This window comes from Conger conger, chromosome 10, assembly GCF_963514075.1.
Source record: "Conger conger chromosome 10, fConCon1.1, whole genome shotgun sequence".
In the NCBI taxonomy this organism is placed as follows: Eukaryota; Metazoa; Chordata; class Actinopteri; order Anguilliformes; family Congridae; genus Conger; species Conger conger.
In genome coordinates this window covers 24757092-24773584 of record NC_083769.1, presented here as the reverse complement: position 1 = coordinate 24773584, position 16493 = coordinate 24757092, and the positions used below count along the sequence as shown (strand labels likewise).

The window sequence follows — 16493 nt, the reverse complement described above, 5'->3', positions numbered from 1 at the left end:
GTCGGGGGTAGAAGCCCGTGGCCAGACAGCTCACCATCATTACTCCAGTCTCAGTGCATGCCTTGTGGATCAGCCTGACTCTGGGGCGCTCTGAAGGGGGAAACAGCAGTGCATTAGCCAGAGAAAGGGCAGTTATACAGCAATGCAGGGAAGCAGAGGTATTTAAGGTATTTAAATCCATATCAGGTGTGTTTAGGAATTACAGACCTTTACAGCTACATATTCCCCATATTTTCAGGCAGTGGTTTTCAAATAGTGTGCTGTGTGGCAAGGTCAAGTGTGCCTTGGATTTTTGAAGGACCGAATACATATTTTACATTGATTTCAGTTTTGTACAATGGACAGGTTGCACATATGTTAAGACTGGCGCTCATTCCATGTTGTGCAATTTCTTGCTGCAATCCATTTCTGTAAATCTTTTTTCATAAATGGTGTGTTTGTGTGTGCGCAGAGTTTGTGTTAACACAGTATATAATAGGAGTTGAGAATCCTTTTTTGACTTCTCCTTCTTGGTGGAAATGAATCATCTTCATTCTGACATCCTTGGACAACTGTTTAGAGGAACCTATGACATGAGACAGAACAGCCACTGCAGATACTTTAAATGTCATGGAGTTGCTTCAGAATAAAAAGTTCAGCCCTGGAATTATACTCACCGGAGTCATTGAAGCCCTCACGAGTAAATCACCTGTGTCTGGGCCTTAGTAATCATCTTTTTAAAAAGTAACAAATAATAATCCAAAAGGGTTCCCAAAGTTTTGCACAGGGTCTTTTTCCTTTTTTTATCATGTATAAACAGTAAAAAATGAAAATAAAAAGCAATCTTGCTTTAGAATTTCCCACTGCTATTATGGCCACAGGAAATGTAACAGTCCAGCAATTCCAAACTGTACAGGATATCAGGGTATAAAGAACATGTGCTTTAGTTAGGTGTTTGTAGAAAGTTACTTTACCTTTTCTTAACACAATGTTCTTCTCTTTCTCCAGATAGTACTTCAGTGTTTGGATACAAATAGGCTGATAAATATTTATATATATCATTTGACAGGTTTTTTCTTTCAGTGTGGTCCACATAAGCTGTGGCCATAGAGGGTTGACTGTGCGATCATGCATGTCGTAATGAGTCAGTTCTGTTCCATCATAAGCTTCCCACACCATGATCGGGCTGGGCTTGTCATTGTCCAGCACACATCCACCCATCCCCTGATGAACATGAACTCCTTCAAAACAAAGAAAAAAAAGAGGCAAATAAGCCAAGAGTCTCAAACATCAACCTACTTCCTTGACATGCTTTCATGAAAATGCAATGAGAATATTTGTAGTCTAGTGCCCTCTTCAATTGCATCCGTGACCTAAAGAATATAAATATCAGATTGTGTTGAATGTGCATCTATTGAAAATGTCCAATGCCAAAACTTTGAATATTCGTTCATAAAGAAACATTCTTAATGCCCTCTGTCTTACTCCTAGCTGTAACTAACTTCTGTGAATATACCTGTTAAGACTGGTTTATATTTTGATGGGCAACCATCGCTGCAACCAGTTTATACTTCATAAATTAAATATATTTTTAATTGAACAATGATTGCAATGTTGGGCAACATTAGAACGTTCATGAACATTCTGCGATTTCAGTTGAGTGACGGAGTATAAACCAGCCTTTACCCTACATTTACTGGATTTATTCAGCTCTGCTATCATCCTTTTTACTGCAGATGCTGTGGTTTTTTTAATCCCAGATTTTTTTATCGTTTCCCCACAAGTAATTCAGATTAGAGGGTCATCCAGTCTCTGAACAGTCTCTGACTGAGCAAACAGGAAATGTACCAGTATGACCAGCCACCATGCTGTGGAGAAACCATTGCCCTTCTGTATAATATTTTAATGAAGTATCATGTGGCAGTACAGGCCACATCCACATTCAAACGACAAACCTGCACATGTCAATCATCTGGTTGTTGCACTCAGCTCACCTCCAGTGTGATTGGAGAAGAGGTTTACATGACGTGCAAGACTTCTCATGGAATTATAAGCGTCTTGCATCACAATGTTTGCACCTTCAAGGATAAAATCTTCATTTGTTGAGCTTGGTTGGCTTCGAGAGATCAGTTTTTTTATGTTGCAGTCATAGTAGAGCACCTGAAGATCATCTAGCATAACCACTACACTGAATTCTGGTAATTGGGTCTGTCCGTGTATAAATGTTGCAAATGCCCAGAGAGAGTGTGACCCTGTGGGGAAACATCAACAATCATTAGTAGAGTTGTGAAGGCAGGAGAATATTTGTATCATGACCAGAAATATGTATTGCATTAAATTCTTAGGACTTTCCTATACAAATGGAAACATGTACTGCACATACAGCACTAAATCCTTACGTCTGCAATCAAACTTTGCAAGGACAACTGTCTGTGTGCGGGTCTGTGTCAGTGAACAAAGTAATCTTAAATTTTATTTTCACGAAACAGATAATATAAAGGACTATGAAAAAAAACTCCAAAAGAAAATACATGTTAAGAATGAAAGTGAAAGATTAATCTCTCACTTCAAGGCTTGAGACTTAATTCATTAACTTTTAGAAACATTACTTAATCAAATATGTGAAGATTCCAGACTGGGTTTAACAAGTAACCAGTTGGGGTGTATTGACTTCACAGTTTGGTACAGTAAAAATAGATACGACATATAAAAACTGCTTTGCATTTATTTTGGAAATGTAAACAGTGGCAAACTGGCCATAATTTCCTACTGGATAAAATTAGGCAAATTAACACTAAATCATCAGGAACTCACAATTTTGAATTCAAGTCCCGCATGTTTTTAGAGACTGGGTCTTATTTCTTAAACATGAGCAGAATGAATTTGTCCGTAAATCATTCGGAAATGCATTTACACAAATAATGTGGGATTTATCAAAATTTTTCGATTTTCAGTCTCCAATTAGCTTTTCGATTGCTCTCAGCTGTTTGGGTTGTGTGCAGAACTTTGTTTTGTGCTTGTATTATTCCATTCTTTCATATTTTGTTGTGATTTAGAGTGGCAAAATTATTTTAATAAGCCAATTGAATACTAAAATTGCTCATATATAAAACTGGATTCAACATTGAAATGGGTAATTCTGGGTAATTGGCTGAGAATAGTGCTTAATTGGAGTAATAAAACACAAAGTTTGCTATAAATATGGCATTTAGTCATAGCTTAGACCTTCATTACTATGGCTGACCTCTTTTGAGATTACATTTACATTTATTGCATTAATAGGAGATTTGGTGAATGGTGTAGGTACTTTGGTGAGTCTCACGAGTCCTTAATGACCACATAATAATCCCACCTGTTCATAAACGATCAAGTTCATGATAATGATGAATTAGTATCGACGCCCCAAAAATGTGATATAAGGCTAAGCGTGGTGTCCCATTTGTCCAGAAGTTATTCATAAAAATAGGATCTAAGAATTTAAAAGGTATGTTTACACAGAGATCCTACTTTTTGATATTGATAAACATAAGCACATTATTTCAAATCCATAAGATATAAATCAAACTGTAGAAAACACCACTAGATTTATGAAAAACACCATGCCAGGTAGCCATGCCATGGATACTGGGAATTTTAGAGCATGAATTTGGAATTATGTGATGGCAAACACCAACATATACACTATTCAATTCAATGGCTGTGACAATAGAAACCCAAGCGCAGACCCAGGGGTAGTCAGAAACATTGTTTATTACAGTCCAATAATCAAGCCAGGTATTCTAAAACACAATGCCAAATTGAGTAGCAAAAGAGAAAACAAAAAGGCAGATATGCAGAGGTACAAGGGATCAGGCAAGCGGGAGGTCAAAAAACACAAAGCGAAGACCAAAACCAAGAAAACACAAACGCGACAAAACAAAAGGGCAAAGGCAAACTCAATATCAGGCAAAGGGCATCTCATGGCCTTACTAGGACTCAGCAACCGCAAAGACGATCAACGTTCTGACAACGGTTCTATCAAAGGCTGGGGTTTAAATACATGAAGGGAAGTGGCATACTAGGCGGGGCACGGGAGTGAGGAGGGCTAAACAATTAAACAACAGGTGAGGAACACGACGGGCAATAATGCAATAACAAGGGGGAAACAAAAACGCGAGCTGGGAACACATAGACCAAGACGTAAAACATACGGTTCCGGATTAGGGAGTGAACATTTGCATAGAGCCCGCGGTACAGTCTGCACTGCTTTCAACCAGGTCCGCGTTCAACCTTTGTGCTTGGACTCAGAAGTGCAAGCTGACGCCATGGCTCAGTACTGTAATCAGAGTGGGCTACGCGTTACAGTAGGGAGGGCAAAGTGGAGCTTTAGAATGTAGACCGCTGTGTGTGCACGTGAGCTCGCCAATAGATTTCTCACAGAAAACGTAATTTGTCCACTTTTTTACTTTACAGTAGAGGTGATCGAACTTACAATAACTAAGTGCTAGTGTGATCTAAGCCTTTACTGGTCCCTGTACGATGTTAGCATGATGTAGCTAGCATACGCGAATAGCACAAAGCCATACAATTTGCTTTTTAACGGCACTTGGTCATTCGAACGATATAAATAAAAGCATTCGATTAAGTTCGACGGCACCGGAATTTTCTGTCGTACCGTCCATAAATGGCAAAAGTCCCACCATAGGATTTATTTAAATCTTTAAAAGTTATACATTTTCTGAATCGTCATTAATTCATCTTGTTTCTATCAGTGATTCGGCGTGATCGGACAGTTTTGTAGCTATGTAAATGACGTCAGAAGGATACAGCACTGTTATTTGCTACCTAAACTTTGACGCACGCTCGAGAGCGTTAACATGATTGAAGTCTGACATGTCTATTGTCAAAATCGATTGAAACTATGAAAAAGTAACCAGGGACTTTGGACTTATAAGGCTGGACATACCGAGTACCCAGCAAAAATATTGACCTGGCTCCAGTCACACTTTTGACAGTTCGAACTGCCACCAACTGCCATGTATGAGCGTGTGAAGTAAACCAGCAAAAGCTATTGTTGTGTCACCATTTTCGAGCTCCATATACGTAAAGAATGGAATGGCAGTGAAATCTGCCTGTTTTTCGGTGCCGTCGGGGTCCAGCATTTAACATTGATGGAATGCTGGTAAAATGAGCGCTTAAAAGCCACAAAAACAGTCATTTTGTCACATTAAAATTCAAGCAGAATTATTGTCCACCACACGTTAATTTAAGGTTAAACTGAGATAATAATCATAATATTCATGTTGATTTCCGGAAATAAATTTTTCGGTTGTCCTCCCTAGTTACAGTTCGCTGTCCCCCCTCCTCCTTTTGTAGGAGTAAGGGAAACGAATATGCCCCCGCATCTAAACAGTGCACTTTCCCAAGAGATAGAGACTCTCTTGGCAAAAATCGCGATCCGCCTAGTCCCCAAACACGATGAAATGCAAGGGTTTTATTCCCTTTATTTCCTCGTTCCAAAGAAAGACGGCGGTGTGAGACCAATATTGGACCTGCGAGCACTGAACCGTCATTTGGTGAAACAACGTTTTCAGATGCTAATGCACAAGCGTGTAATGAGCTCAATCAGCCAAGGGGACTGGTTAAAATGCTTACTTCCATGTTAACATTGTACAGTGCCATTGGCAGTACCTTCGTTTCGCTTTTCTGGGAAGAGCGTACGAATTTACCAAACTCAAACTGGCTTGTGTTAGCCCCTTCCAGGGAGTTGGCAGCGAAACACACCGAGATGCTGATAACCCACATCGAAGGATTGGGTTTCACTATCAATCGCGACAAGAGCGTTTTCACCCCGAGCCAGTGTGTTCAGTACCTAGGGCTCCGGCTGAACTCATTATCAATGACGGCGCGTCTCTCTCAGGAGAGAATTGCTTCCCTGAGAGACCACGCTTGCCGATTTCTCCCAGGTCGCTGCGTCAGTGGAATCACGATTATGCGCCTGTTGGATTTAAGGGCAGCAGCAATCGCCGTGGTTCCGTTGGGATTGCTACGCATGAGACCGGTGCAATTCTGGCTCAAGCGAATGCATTTCAATCCAATGAGAGATCGCCCAAAACTGTTTCGCATTCCACAGTCGGTTGTGAGAGCACTGGCGAAATGGGTGAATGCTGAGTGTCGGTGTGCCAATGGGCGCTATCTCCACTCATGTCCCTGTATACACAGACGCCTCCACCAAGGGGTGGGGGGCGGTCTGCAATGGAATGATGGCGAGCGGGTTGTGGAACCCTCCTCTGCCTCATATCAATGTGCTGGAGATCACAGCAGTATGGCTTGCATTACAACGTTTCGAACCCCTTCTTCGGGGCAGACCCATTCTAATCAGAAGCGACAACAAAGCGACAGTCGCTTACCTAAACCGACAGGGCGGCACCAAATGTCCACATCTACACCGGCTGGCGGTGAGGATCTGGACTTGGGCATACCCCCGACTTCACTCCTTACGGGCGCTCTACGTCCCGGGGCAGCTGAACTGCAGCGCAGACCTCTTGTCTTGGGGCGGTCCCTCCCCCCTAGAGTGGTGTCTTCACCCACTCGTGGTAGGTGTGGTCACGCTTTGGGAAAGCGAGAGTGGATTTATTCGCCTCCTGACAGAATGCGCATTGCCCATTATGGTTTGCGATGACAGCAACCGGCTCGCCCCCACTGGGAGTGGATGCGCTAGCCCATTTCTGGCCCAAGGGCCTCCTTTATGCCTTCCCTCCCTTTGGTCTGATACCGCAGGTACTAGCCAAAGTGAGAGAGGAGAAGAAACCCCTGATTTTGATTGCGCCAGATTGGCCGCACAAACAGTGGATGGCCGATATAGCCCTGCTGCTGACCGGCGTTCCGTGGCGACTTCCCCAGCACCGGGACCTCCTGTCACAGGGGGCGGGGACCATTTTTCATCCCCACCCAAGCAGGCTGCGCCTCACGGCCTGGCCCCTGTTAGGAGCAGGCTTGTGAATGTAACCTGAGGGAATCACTACCACCACACAGGACACAAAATGTATCGGGGTTCTTTGTCTTTATTTTCCCATCGTTACATTTGACTGCCAATGAGGGCTAGCAGTATGAAGACGTATTGTAGCTTGTTTGCTAAAAGCGTTTTATATCCATACAATACGGCAGTGGGCTTGCCAGATAATTATTAAATCCTTGGACCATGCACCCTTCTGCTTACTTCTCACATGAAGATATCAAACGAAAAAGACAGATTTCCCATGAGCACGGTAAACTAATAAATCACACGAGTAAGTATACACTCTAGAACAGGTACAGTGACTATCGCCTCCTTCTGGGTAAACAGTTAACTGAACCTCGTCGCTGTGCACTTAACATTACATGAAATCAACACAGCAACAAAATGACAATGTAGGCCTTTTATATTAAATCACCAAAAATCCAAAAACTTGTGTGAACTTATTCACCTTTTAATACCCATTGTACTGGATCTTAATATTCCGAAATGCCACCTGGTTACATGAACATGGGATTGAGCGAGGTAGCTGTAAATACTATACAGCATGCTTGCGCTAACTCAACTACAATGGCTTATAAAGGCAGATGGGAGGCCTTCGAGACTTGGTGTCTCGAACGCTCTCAGGACCCCCTGGTGTGCCCTGTATCCGTAGTGCTCAACTTTGTGCAGAGCCTACTTGATAAGGGGTTATCTTTGTCCACGTTAAAGGGGTATGTCTTTGCAATTTCTGCATGCCATACTGGCTATGGTGGCTCTATGGTGGCTGCCCACCCCAGGGCGTCCGGCGTCTGAAACCCGTGGCCCCACCCCGTGTTCCACAGTGGGACTTAACGGTGGTACTAAAAGCCTGTGTAGTCCTCCTTTCGAACCGCTGGAGAGCGTTGAGTGGAGAGCTTTGTCCCTTAAGGTGGCGCTGCTTACTGCGTTAGTTTCTGCTAAGCGGGTAAGCGATTTATGCGCCTTGTCTGTGCACCCGGACTGTCTCTCCTTTTCAGGATCTGACAGAGTTGAGACCGAACCCTGCATTTACCCCGAAGGTTATCACCACGTCCTTCCGCTCACAGGTATTGGACCTGGTGGCTTTCAAGCCCCCTCCTCATGACGATGAGGAGGATGCTATGCTTCATAAACTTTGCCCAGTGCGTGCTCTGTCGATATACGTACGACGTTCGCAGCCTATTCGACAAGCAGATCAGCTGTTTGTCTGTTATGGTGCTGCTGCTAGAGGAAAACCTGTTACGGCACAGAGATTTTCCCATTGGCTTACTGACGCAATCAACTGGGCGTATGAGTGTATGGGCTTGCCCCCTCTGTAGGGGGGTTCGCGCCCACTCTACTCGAGGCATGGCAGCTTCTCGGGCGCTTAGGGGGTCAGTGTGCAGGACATTTGTACAGCGGCGTCATGGAGTTTGCCATGCGCCTTTGTACGTTTCTATCTGCTGGATGCATCGACACCGTCGGTTGCATATGCAGTCCTGAGCTCAGAGTCCAATCGGACGTAACTGCTGCTCAAACACATTATGTGCGACGCCTCTATGCGGTGGCTAGAAGCGTGCATGTTTATATTGGCCATCTCCCGGCTTGGGTATTCGGTAGCTGGTTTACATGAACCGAGCGCTGGGGATGGTTGTGGCTCCTCGGTTTATACAGTCCCCCCTTTTTTTCATGCATGAAAAAGGGCTGGCTATTGAGGGGAGCCCCTCTTGATTGGCTATCACTGCCATCGCCTGTTGTTCTGCGTCAGGGGGCTGATGTTGACGACAGGGCGTGGGCTATAGGGTTCCCATAGAGCTTAAAGTGAAGCTAATAAAGAAATAGAACTTCCGGGTACAGCGGTACCCATTGTTCAATTAGTTATTAGCGAGCTTTAAGCTTCACAGGCCCTGTCTCTTTCCTTCACTGAAAATTTGTCTGGAAGAAAGAACAACGGCCTGCGATGTCGCCGTATGTAAATGGTCACTGAAGCGCATCTTTGCCTTGATTGGCCATCAAGATGGCGTTGCGTAGATAGTGTTTCAGTCTCGAGATTGGATAAAATCCAATTCCCATAGAGCTTAAAGCTTGCCAATAACTCATAGAACAATGGGTACCGCTGTACCCGGAAGATACTTAACCTCACAAACATCCACAGCTGTCAAGTGCATGGTTTCCTTTCAACTGAGTTAGTGCTTTACTTTCGATTTCAATTTTCATGAATAAATGGCTATAGGTACCATGTGAGCATTTGCATCAAGTACATAAATAACTAGAAGTTTTACCTGTCTTTACAGCTGTAGCCTGTAACAGAAAAAGAAGCACAGTAATTCCTTTCATAGCTTCGAACTTCTCAGAAAGCCAACACAAGTCAAAACTCCTGGGCTAACTGTGTTTTGCACTCCGCGTTGAACAACTGTATACGGAAATCCCCCAAAATTTCAGCCGTTCAAGTTCACATCAACAATCAGAATGAGGAACAAAATGTGATCTAAATGACTTGGACCGTGGAATGATTGTTGGTGCCAGACAGGGTGGTTTGAGTATCTCAGAAACTGCTGATTGCCTGGGATTTTCACACACAACAGTCTCTAGATTTTGCAGAGAATGGTGTGAACAACAAAAAACATCCAGTTCTGCAGACAGAAACGCTGTGTTAATTAGGGGTCCAAGGAGAATGACCAGACTGGTCAAAGCTGACAGGAAGGTGACAGTAACACAAATAACCACACATTACAACAGTGGTATGCAGAAGAGCATCTCTGAACACACAACATGTCAAACCTATAAGAGGATAGGCTACATCAGCTGCAGCAGAAGCCTAATTCAGCAGCAGAAGTCTAATTAATACCTAATAAAGTGCTCACAGTGTGTTTGTTTGCATATATTTCTTGTCCATCATTCATTTTGGAGTCCACTGTACAAACTATGCATTTCTGTTCACTGACACAAATGTCTGGCTCAACAGAAACTTGAGTTAAGTACTTGAATACAATACACAGTTTCTACACCAGTTTGCCTACTGGCCTGGCTGCAGTGCTGTCCAATTTAATAAAGTTGGAACAGGTCACCACCTATAGAACCAATTAGGACCTTAAATTGTTCATCAGACCTTGCCACCCTGCATGGTAACGGGCTATCACTCAATCTAAAGAGAGACATCAATCAAAGAAAAATGTTTATTTAGACTTTAGTAAGGTAGTGTCAGGCTTCAGTCCTGGAGGGCTGTAAATGTCTCCTGTTCTTGGTGTGTTGCAGCACTTGTGATTACTTCTAGACATAGATTGCCCATACCTTTATTCCAAAACCTAAACCTGCTAATAGAAAGGAAACCGCAAAAAAATACTGCTTCCCCCCCGAATTTGTGTTTGACACCCTGTTTTAGAGATCTGGAGATTAAAGCATAATGCCTGGGGAAACTGAAGATTGACAAACAATAACTTTTGGGCCGCAGGCAAATGCATATCTCCATCTAGGATTCAAACTGACAACCATCGAGTCCAAACTGAAGGGAACTTACCACTACATCACACACTGAACACCTTCTCATTTGACAGTTTAGCAACTGACCACAGTGCAAAGCCTCAATTGGACTAGGACTGGAATAGACCTGTTTGTCAGAGGGGGCCGTAGGAATACAGTATAGCAGATAGCAGGTTTGAATAGACCAAACATTAGCCTTAAAGTTACAGAATGCACTACAGTGTCCTTACACACTCTGAGATAACCCACCAAGATGCACATACATATAAGTGTCTCTACAGTACAACAAAAACATTGTAGATTCAGCATCAACACAGATTAAAATGGAAAGTAAATGTGAACTGATAAAGTGGATCCATGCAAATAAATAAAGGAAAGTACTTTGGTTGCCATTTTTTTAAAATCATTTATTACTTGTACAATCATGAAAAATAATAATAATTAAAAAAGACTGGAAGCTCAAGATAATTTACAATCGGTTTCTGTGTGCCTGTATTGAGATCCTATCTGAGTTTGATCCTGTTCAGCTTTCACCCCCAGGACAGGTCAGGGATGGGTACCATTGATCTGTGAAGCTTTTCAAACACTTGCCAGATCTCTTTTCCCCACAAACGTGGACAAAGAAAAAAATGAAATATGGCTTACATACATCCATATACATATATATATTTAAAAAATAATCATTCATGAAAGCAGAATCAATCATCAAACAATGGAACATTATCAAAATACAGATTGCTAGGGATTACTTTACAATCCAATATCATTCATCTCATTATAGCCATTATCAATATTACAGATCACAATGTACTACCCATCACAATGAGCAAATGTGCAAATGCCAAAAATGAGCCAGGCTGATGAAGGAGACTGGTGTCCCTTTTCACAAGCCCCAGTACCATGGAGTACCTCTGAATAACACACACAATTTACAAAAGAGGTGGCAGAAACTCGCCATAGTTGGGATGTTTTTTGGTATGATGGTTCAAATTGTGAGCATAACAAGACGAGCTCATGATTTTTCATGCTTTTTCATGATTATTTTGGATAAATCGGAGTTCACATCAGCAAACCATGCATCAACCTGAAACAGTTTAAGCATCAGGACAGTTAAAACACAAAATGAAAGAAAACGGCTATTTTAAAATCCAGAAAAGGCATTCAGAAACTGAAATCCAGAAAAGGCATTGAGAAAAATAATTTACATTTAAAACAGTCAGGTATCTCAATCCATATCAGGTCATGTAAGAATGACAGCTATTTTATTCATATTTCCCACATTTTAGGGGAACAAAAGTAATTGGACAATTGGCTGCACAGCTGTTTCTTGACCGGCCTCAACTCTGAATCATTCGTTTGCACACACACTTGATTATAGGTTATCCCGATGTACTCCAATCAATAAATTAGGCTCCTTCTCCAGCTCTGCCTCTTGGAGACATACAGTAGACACAGATTAGAGGAGTGTAGCAATACTCAAATATAACTACTAAGAGTCAGGAATGTTGAGGATAAAACAAGCCCATAAGAACACACTTTAATAATATATTATCTTTTGACAGTTTTGCAACTCACCACAGTGCAAAGCCTCCACCTGGACTTGGACTGGAATGGTTTGTCAGAAGGGGTCTGCCTACAGTTAGGTTTGCCCACACGTGAAGCTCCTCCCACATGACTTCAAGTGCAGCTCTTAAGACGATTCTCACCTTTAACCTCATCACACCAGAAAGAACACCGCAGGAATATGGCACAGGAGATGACAGAATAGATGTCTCTCTATCATAAAGGCTTGGGGTGCTGGTTGTCCTTCCAGCAGGTTCTCCCATCTCAGCAGAGGACTTACGAAGAGTTGCCGCTGGGTTCTTGGTAACCTCCCTGATGAAAGTCCTTCTTGCCCGGTTCCTCCATTTGGCTGGACGGCCGTCTCTCACTCTCTCTGTATATGTAGCATATATGTATATGCACAGATAATAGCCTGCATTTGTGGCGTGAAGATTTCAAAAAAACTTCTTTCATGTTGTCATTATGGGGTGTTGTGTGTAGAATTTTGAGGGAAAAAATGCATTTATTCCATTTTGGAATAAGGCTGTAACAGAACAAAATGTGGGAAAAGTGAAGCGCTGTGAATACTTTCCCGATGCACTGTATATATATTCTTCCACTCTATCGCAATGGTTCCACAATAATGTGTTGAGCATATAATTATCTGAATTACCCCAGTTTATGTCCAGCTTGTTGTCCATTGTAAGGTGTGTGACAGAGCAGGTGTAATGATGTCTCTCTCTCAGTTCCTCTGAATGGATACTCAGGGTCCTCCTTGTCTGGTAGGTCCCGTCTCAATTGGGTAACACCTCCCCCAGAATCAGCTCCTCATCTGGGATGGGATGCCCATCTCTCAGCATGGTCAGGACTATGTGTCGGGGGTAGAAGCCCGTGGCCAGACAGCTCATCTTCATTTCTCCAGTCTCAGTGCATGGCTTGTGGATCAGCCTGACTCTGGGGCGCTCTGAAGGGGCAAACAGCAGTGCAGAGAAAGAGCAGTTATACAGCAATGCAGGGAAGCACAGGTTCCTCACATGAGATTAAAATGTACACCATTTTGTTAGAAAAGGACTGTTACATAAATGTAACAACTGCACAGCGTAGCACCCACAGTACTGCAACATACACTCACTGAGCACTTTATTAGGAACACCTCTATGCCTACTTATTATGTAATCAGCCAATCGAGTGGCAGCAGTGCAATGCATAAAATCATGCAGATGCAGGTCAGGAGCTTCAGTTAATGTTCACATCAACCAGAATGGGGGAAAAAATGTGATCAGTGATTTCAACCGTGACATGATTGTTGGTGCCAGATGGGCTGGTTTGAGTATTTCTGTAACTGCTGATATCCTGGCATTTTCACAGACAACAGTCTCTAGCATTCACTCAGACTAGTTTGCAAAACAAAAAACATGGACAGAAACACCTTGTTGATGAGAGAGAATGGCCAACAGAGAATGGCCAAACTGGTTCGAGCTGACAGAATGGCTACGCTAACTAAGATAACTACTATGTACAATTGTGGTGAGCAGAAAAGCATCTCAGAATGCACAACACATCGAATCTTGAGGCAGATGGGCTACAACAGCAGAAGACCACGTCAGGTTCCACTTCTGTCAGCCAAGAACAGAAAGCTGATGCAGCAATGGGCACAGGTTCACCAAAACAGGACAGTTGAAGACTGGAAGACGTAGCCTGGTCTGATTAATCTTGATTTCTGCTGATGCATACAGATGGCAGGGTCAGAATTTGGTGCCAACAGTATGAATCCATGGATCTAACCTGCCTTGTGTCAACAGTCCAGGCTGGTGGTGGTGATGTAATGGTGTGGGGAATGTTTTCTTGGCACACTTTGGGTCTGTTAATACCAATCGATCATCACTTGGAATGCCACAGCCTATTTGAGTATTGTTGCTGACCATGTGCATCCCTTCATAGCCACAATATACTCATCTTCTAATGGCTCCTTCCAACATGATAATGTCACAAAGCAAGTCGTCTCAAACTGGTTTCATGAACATGACAATGAGTTCAATGTTCTTCAGTGGCCTACCCAGTCACCGGATCTGAATCCAATAGAACACCTTGTGGGTGGGATGTGATAGAACAGAAGACAAATCCGAAGAAATTGTGCGAGGCAATCATGTCATGGAACAGAATCCAATTTTTTTATCCATTCCACAAAGAATTGAGGCTGTTTTGAGAGCAAAAGGACCAGTGCTCAGTGGATGTACGAAGCCACTGCTATCCAGAAAAGGCAGTCAGAAAATATTTTTACATTTACACAAAAAGGTTGGATCCAGGATATTCTCCATGTAGATAATGGGGACTACATCATAAACCATGATAACAAAATTATTTAAAACGTATTAAATGGCAAATGTGATTAAATGTAAATGTATTGGGACAGTGAAACAATTTTAGTTGTTTTGGCTCTGAAGGTATTTAAATCCATATCAGGTGTGTGTAGGAATTACAGCCCTTTTAGAGCTATATATTCCCCATATTTTCAGGCAGTGGTTTTTCAAACAGTGTGCTGTGTGGCAAGGTCAAGTGTGCCTTGGATTTTTGAAGGACCAAATACATTTTTAAATAGCCATACTAAAAAATCATTTTATAAGCTCTGGTATTGTTTCTTAACAATGAAAAACATTAGGCCATAAGCACTTATTTCTAACTTCTACTTCAGATTCCTATTTATTTAGTTTGACCACAGAAAGAAATGGGGGAGGGGGAATTATTACTTTGCTGTACATCAACATTAGATTTTTTCATAAATGGTGTGTGTGTTTGTGTGTGTTGTGCAGCCATTGCATTTGGATACTTGGAAGATATGGAGTTACTTCAGAATAAAAAGTTATATTCACCTGACTCATTGAAGCTCTAGCAAGTAAATCACCTGGATCTGGGCCTTAGTAATCATCTTTTTAAAGTAACAAAGAGTGATCCAAAGGGGTTCTCAATTTCTGCACAGGGACCTTTTCCTTTATTATCATGTATAAAGAACAAAAGATTTTTGCACCCCACTGTATGTCTGCCATTATTGCCACAGGAAATGTAACAGTCCAGCAATTCCAAACTGTACAGTATAAAGACAGGGTATAAAGAACATGTGCTTTAGTTAGGCGTTTGTGGAAAGTTACTTTACCTTTTCTAGACAAAATGTTCTTCTCTTTCTCCAGATAGTACTTCAGTGTTTTGATACAAATAGGTTGATAAACATTTGTATAATCCATTAGGTAGGATTCTTCTTTCTTTGTGGTCCACATAAGCTGTGGCCATAGAGGGTTGACTGTGCAAACATGCATGTCGTAATGTGTCACTTCAACTCCATCATAAGCTTCCCACACCATGACCAGGCTGGGCTTGTCATTGTCCAGCACACATCTACCCATCCCCTGATGAACATGAACTCCTTCAAAACAAAGAGGGAAAAAAACCTATTTACTTTCTTGATATGATTTCATGAAAATGCAATGTGAATATTTGTAGTTTAGTGCCCTCATCAATTGCATGTGTGGCCTAAAGAATATAGTTATACATCAGACTTTGTTGAATACCAAAACTTTGAACATTCATTCATAAAGAAATGAATATGGAAATCCCACAAAATTTCAGCCGCATGACGTAACTCATTTAAAAGGCAGTACATTTTTTAAAATCCCTTCCACACCGGAAACATTTGACAAATATTAACATAAAGACATACAGCACAACATCTTTGAAAATACAATGCTTTTGTCCTCGCAAGAGGAATGGCAGCCTCTTACCCACAGACAGAAAATACACCATGTAAATTCCATCATGGCTTTTTACCTTCCTCTCCTGCAAGGAGTGATGGCTCTGCAGCAGTACTGAAACAAACAGCTGTTTCCCCCAGGAGGGCAGAGAACATCATGATAGTGGGGGTGTGTGTGTGTTTGTGTGTGTGTGTGTGTGTGTGTGTCTGTGCACGCACGCGTTTGTATGTGTGTGTGTGTGTGTGTGTGTATGTGTGTGTGTGTATGTGTGTGTGTGTGTGTGTGTGTGTGTGTGTGTGTGTGTGTGAAGCATGTCCTGCGGTCTCTTTACTGGACAATCCACACACCGCAGGACCTTAAATTGTTCATCAGACCTTGCCACCCTGCATGGTAACGGGCTATCACTCAATCTAAAGAGAGACATCAATCAAAGAAAGAAGAATGTTTATTTAGACTTTAGTAAGGTGGTGTCAGGTTTGGGCTGCAGGGAATTGCATATCTCCATCCAGGATTCAAACTGACAACTATCGAGTCCAAACTGAAGGGGACTTACCACTACATCACACACTGAACACCTTCTCAGCTGACATTCTCTTTTGACAATTTAGCAATTCAATTGGACTAGGACTGGAATAGACCTGATTGACAGAGGGGGTCTGCCGTAGAAAACAGCTGTAGGAATACAGTACAGCAGATGGCAGGTTTGAACAGACTAAACATTAGCCTTAAAGTTCCAGAATGCACTCCAGTGTCCTTACACACTCTGAAATAACCCA

The 16493-nt window shown here is 42.3% G+C and overlaps 1 long non-coding RNA gene and 1 pseudogene across 1 annotated transcript; both read right to left on the bottom strand.

The window, feature by feature from the left end:
• Window positions 1-959: 959 nt before the first annotated feature.
• On the bottom strand, window positions 960-9402 carry LOC133139056 (uncharacterized). Its single transcript, XR_009709778.1, has 3 exons — window positions 9235-9402; window positions 1974-2231; window positions 960-1220 (listed from the first exon to the last, which is right to left on the bottom strand). It is a non-coding gene; the product is annotated as an uncharacterized LOC133139056 (long non-coding RNA).
• Window positions 9403-11511: 2109 nt separating this feature from the next.
• Window positions 11512-15372, bottom strand: LOC133139501 (class I histocompatibility antigen, F10 alpha chain-like; annotated as a pseudogene).
• Window positions 15373-16493: the final 1121 nt, after the last annotated feature.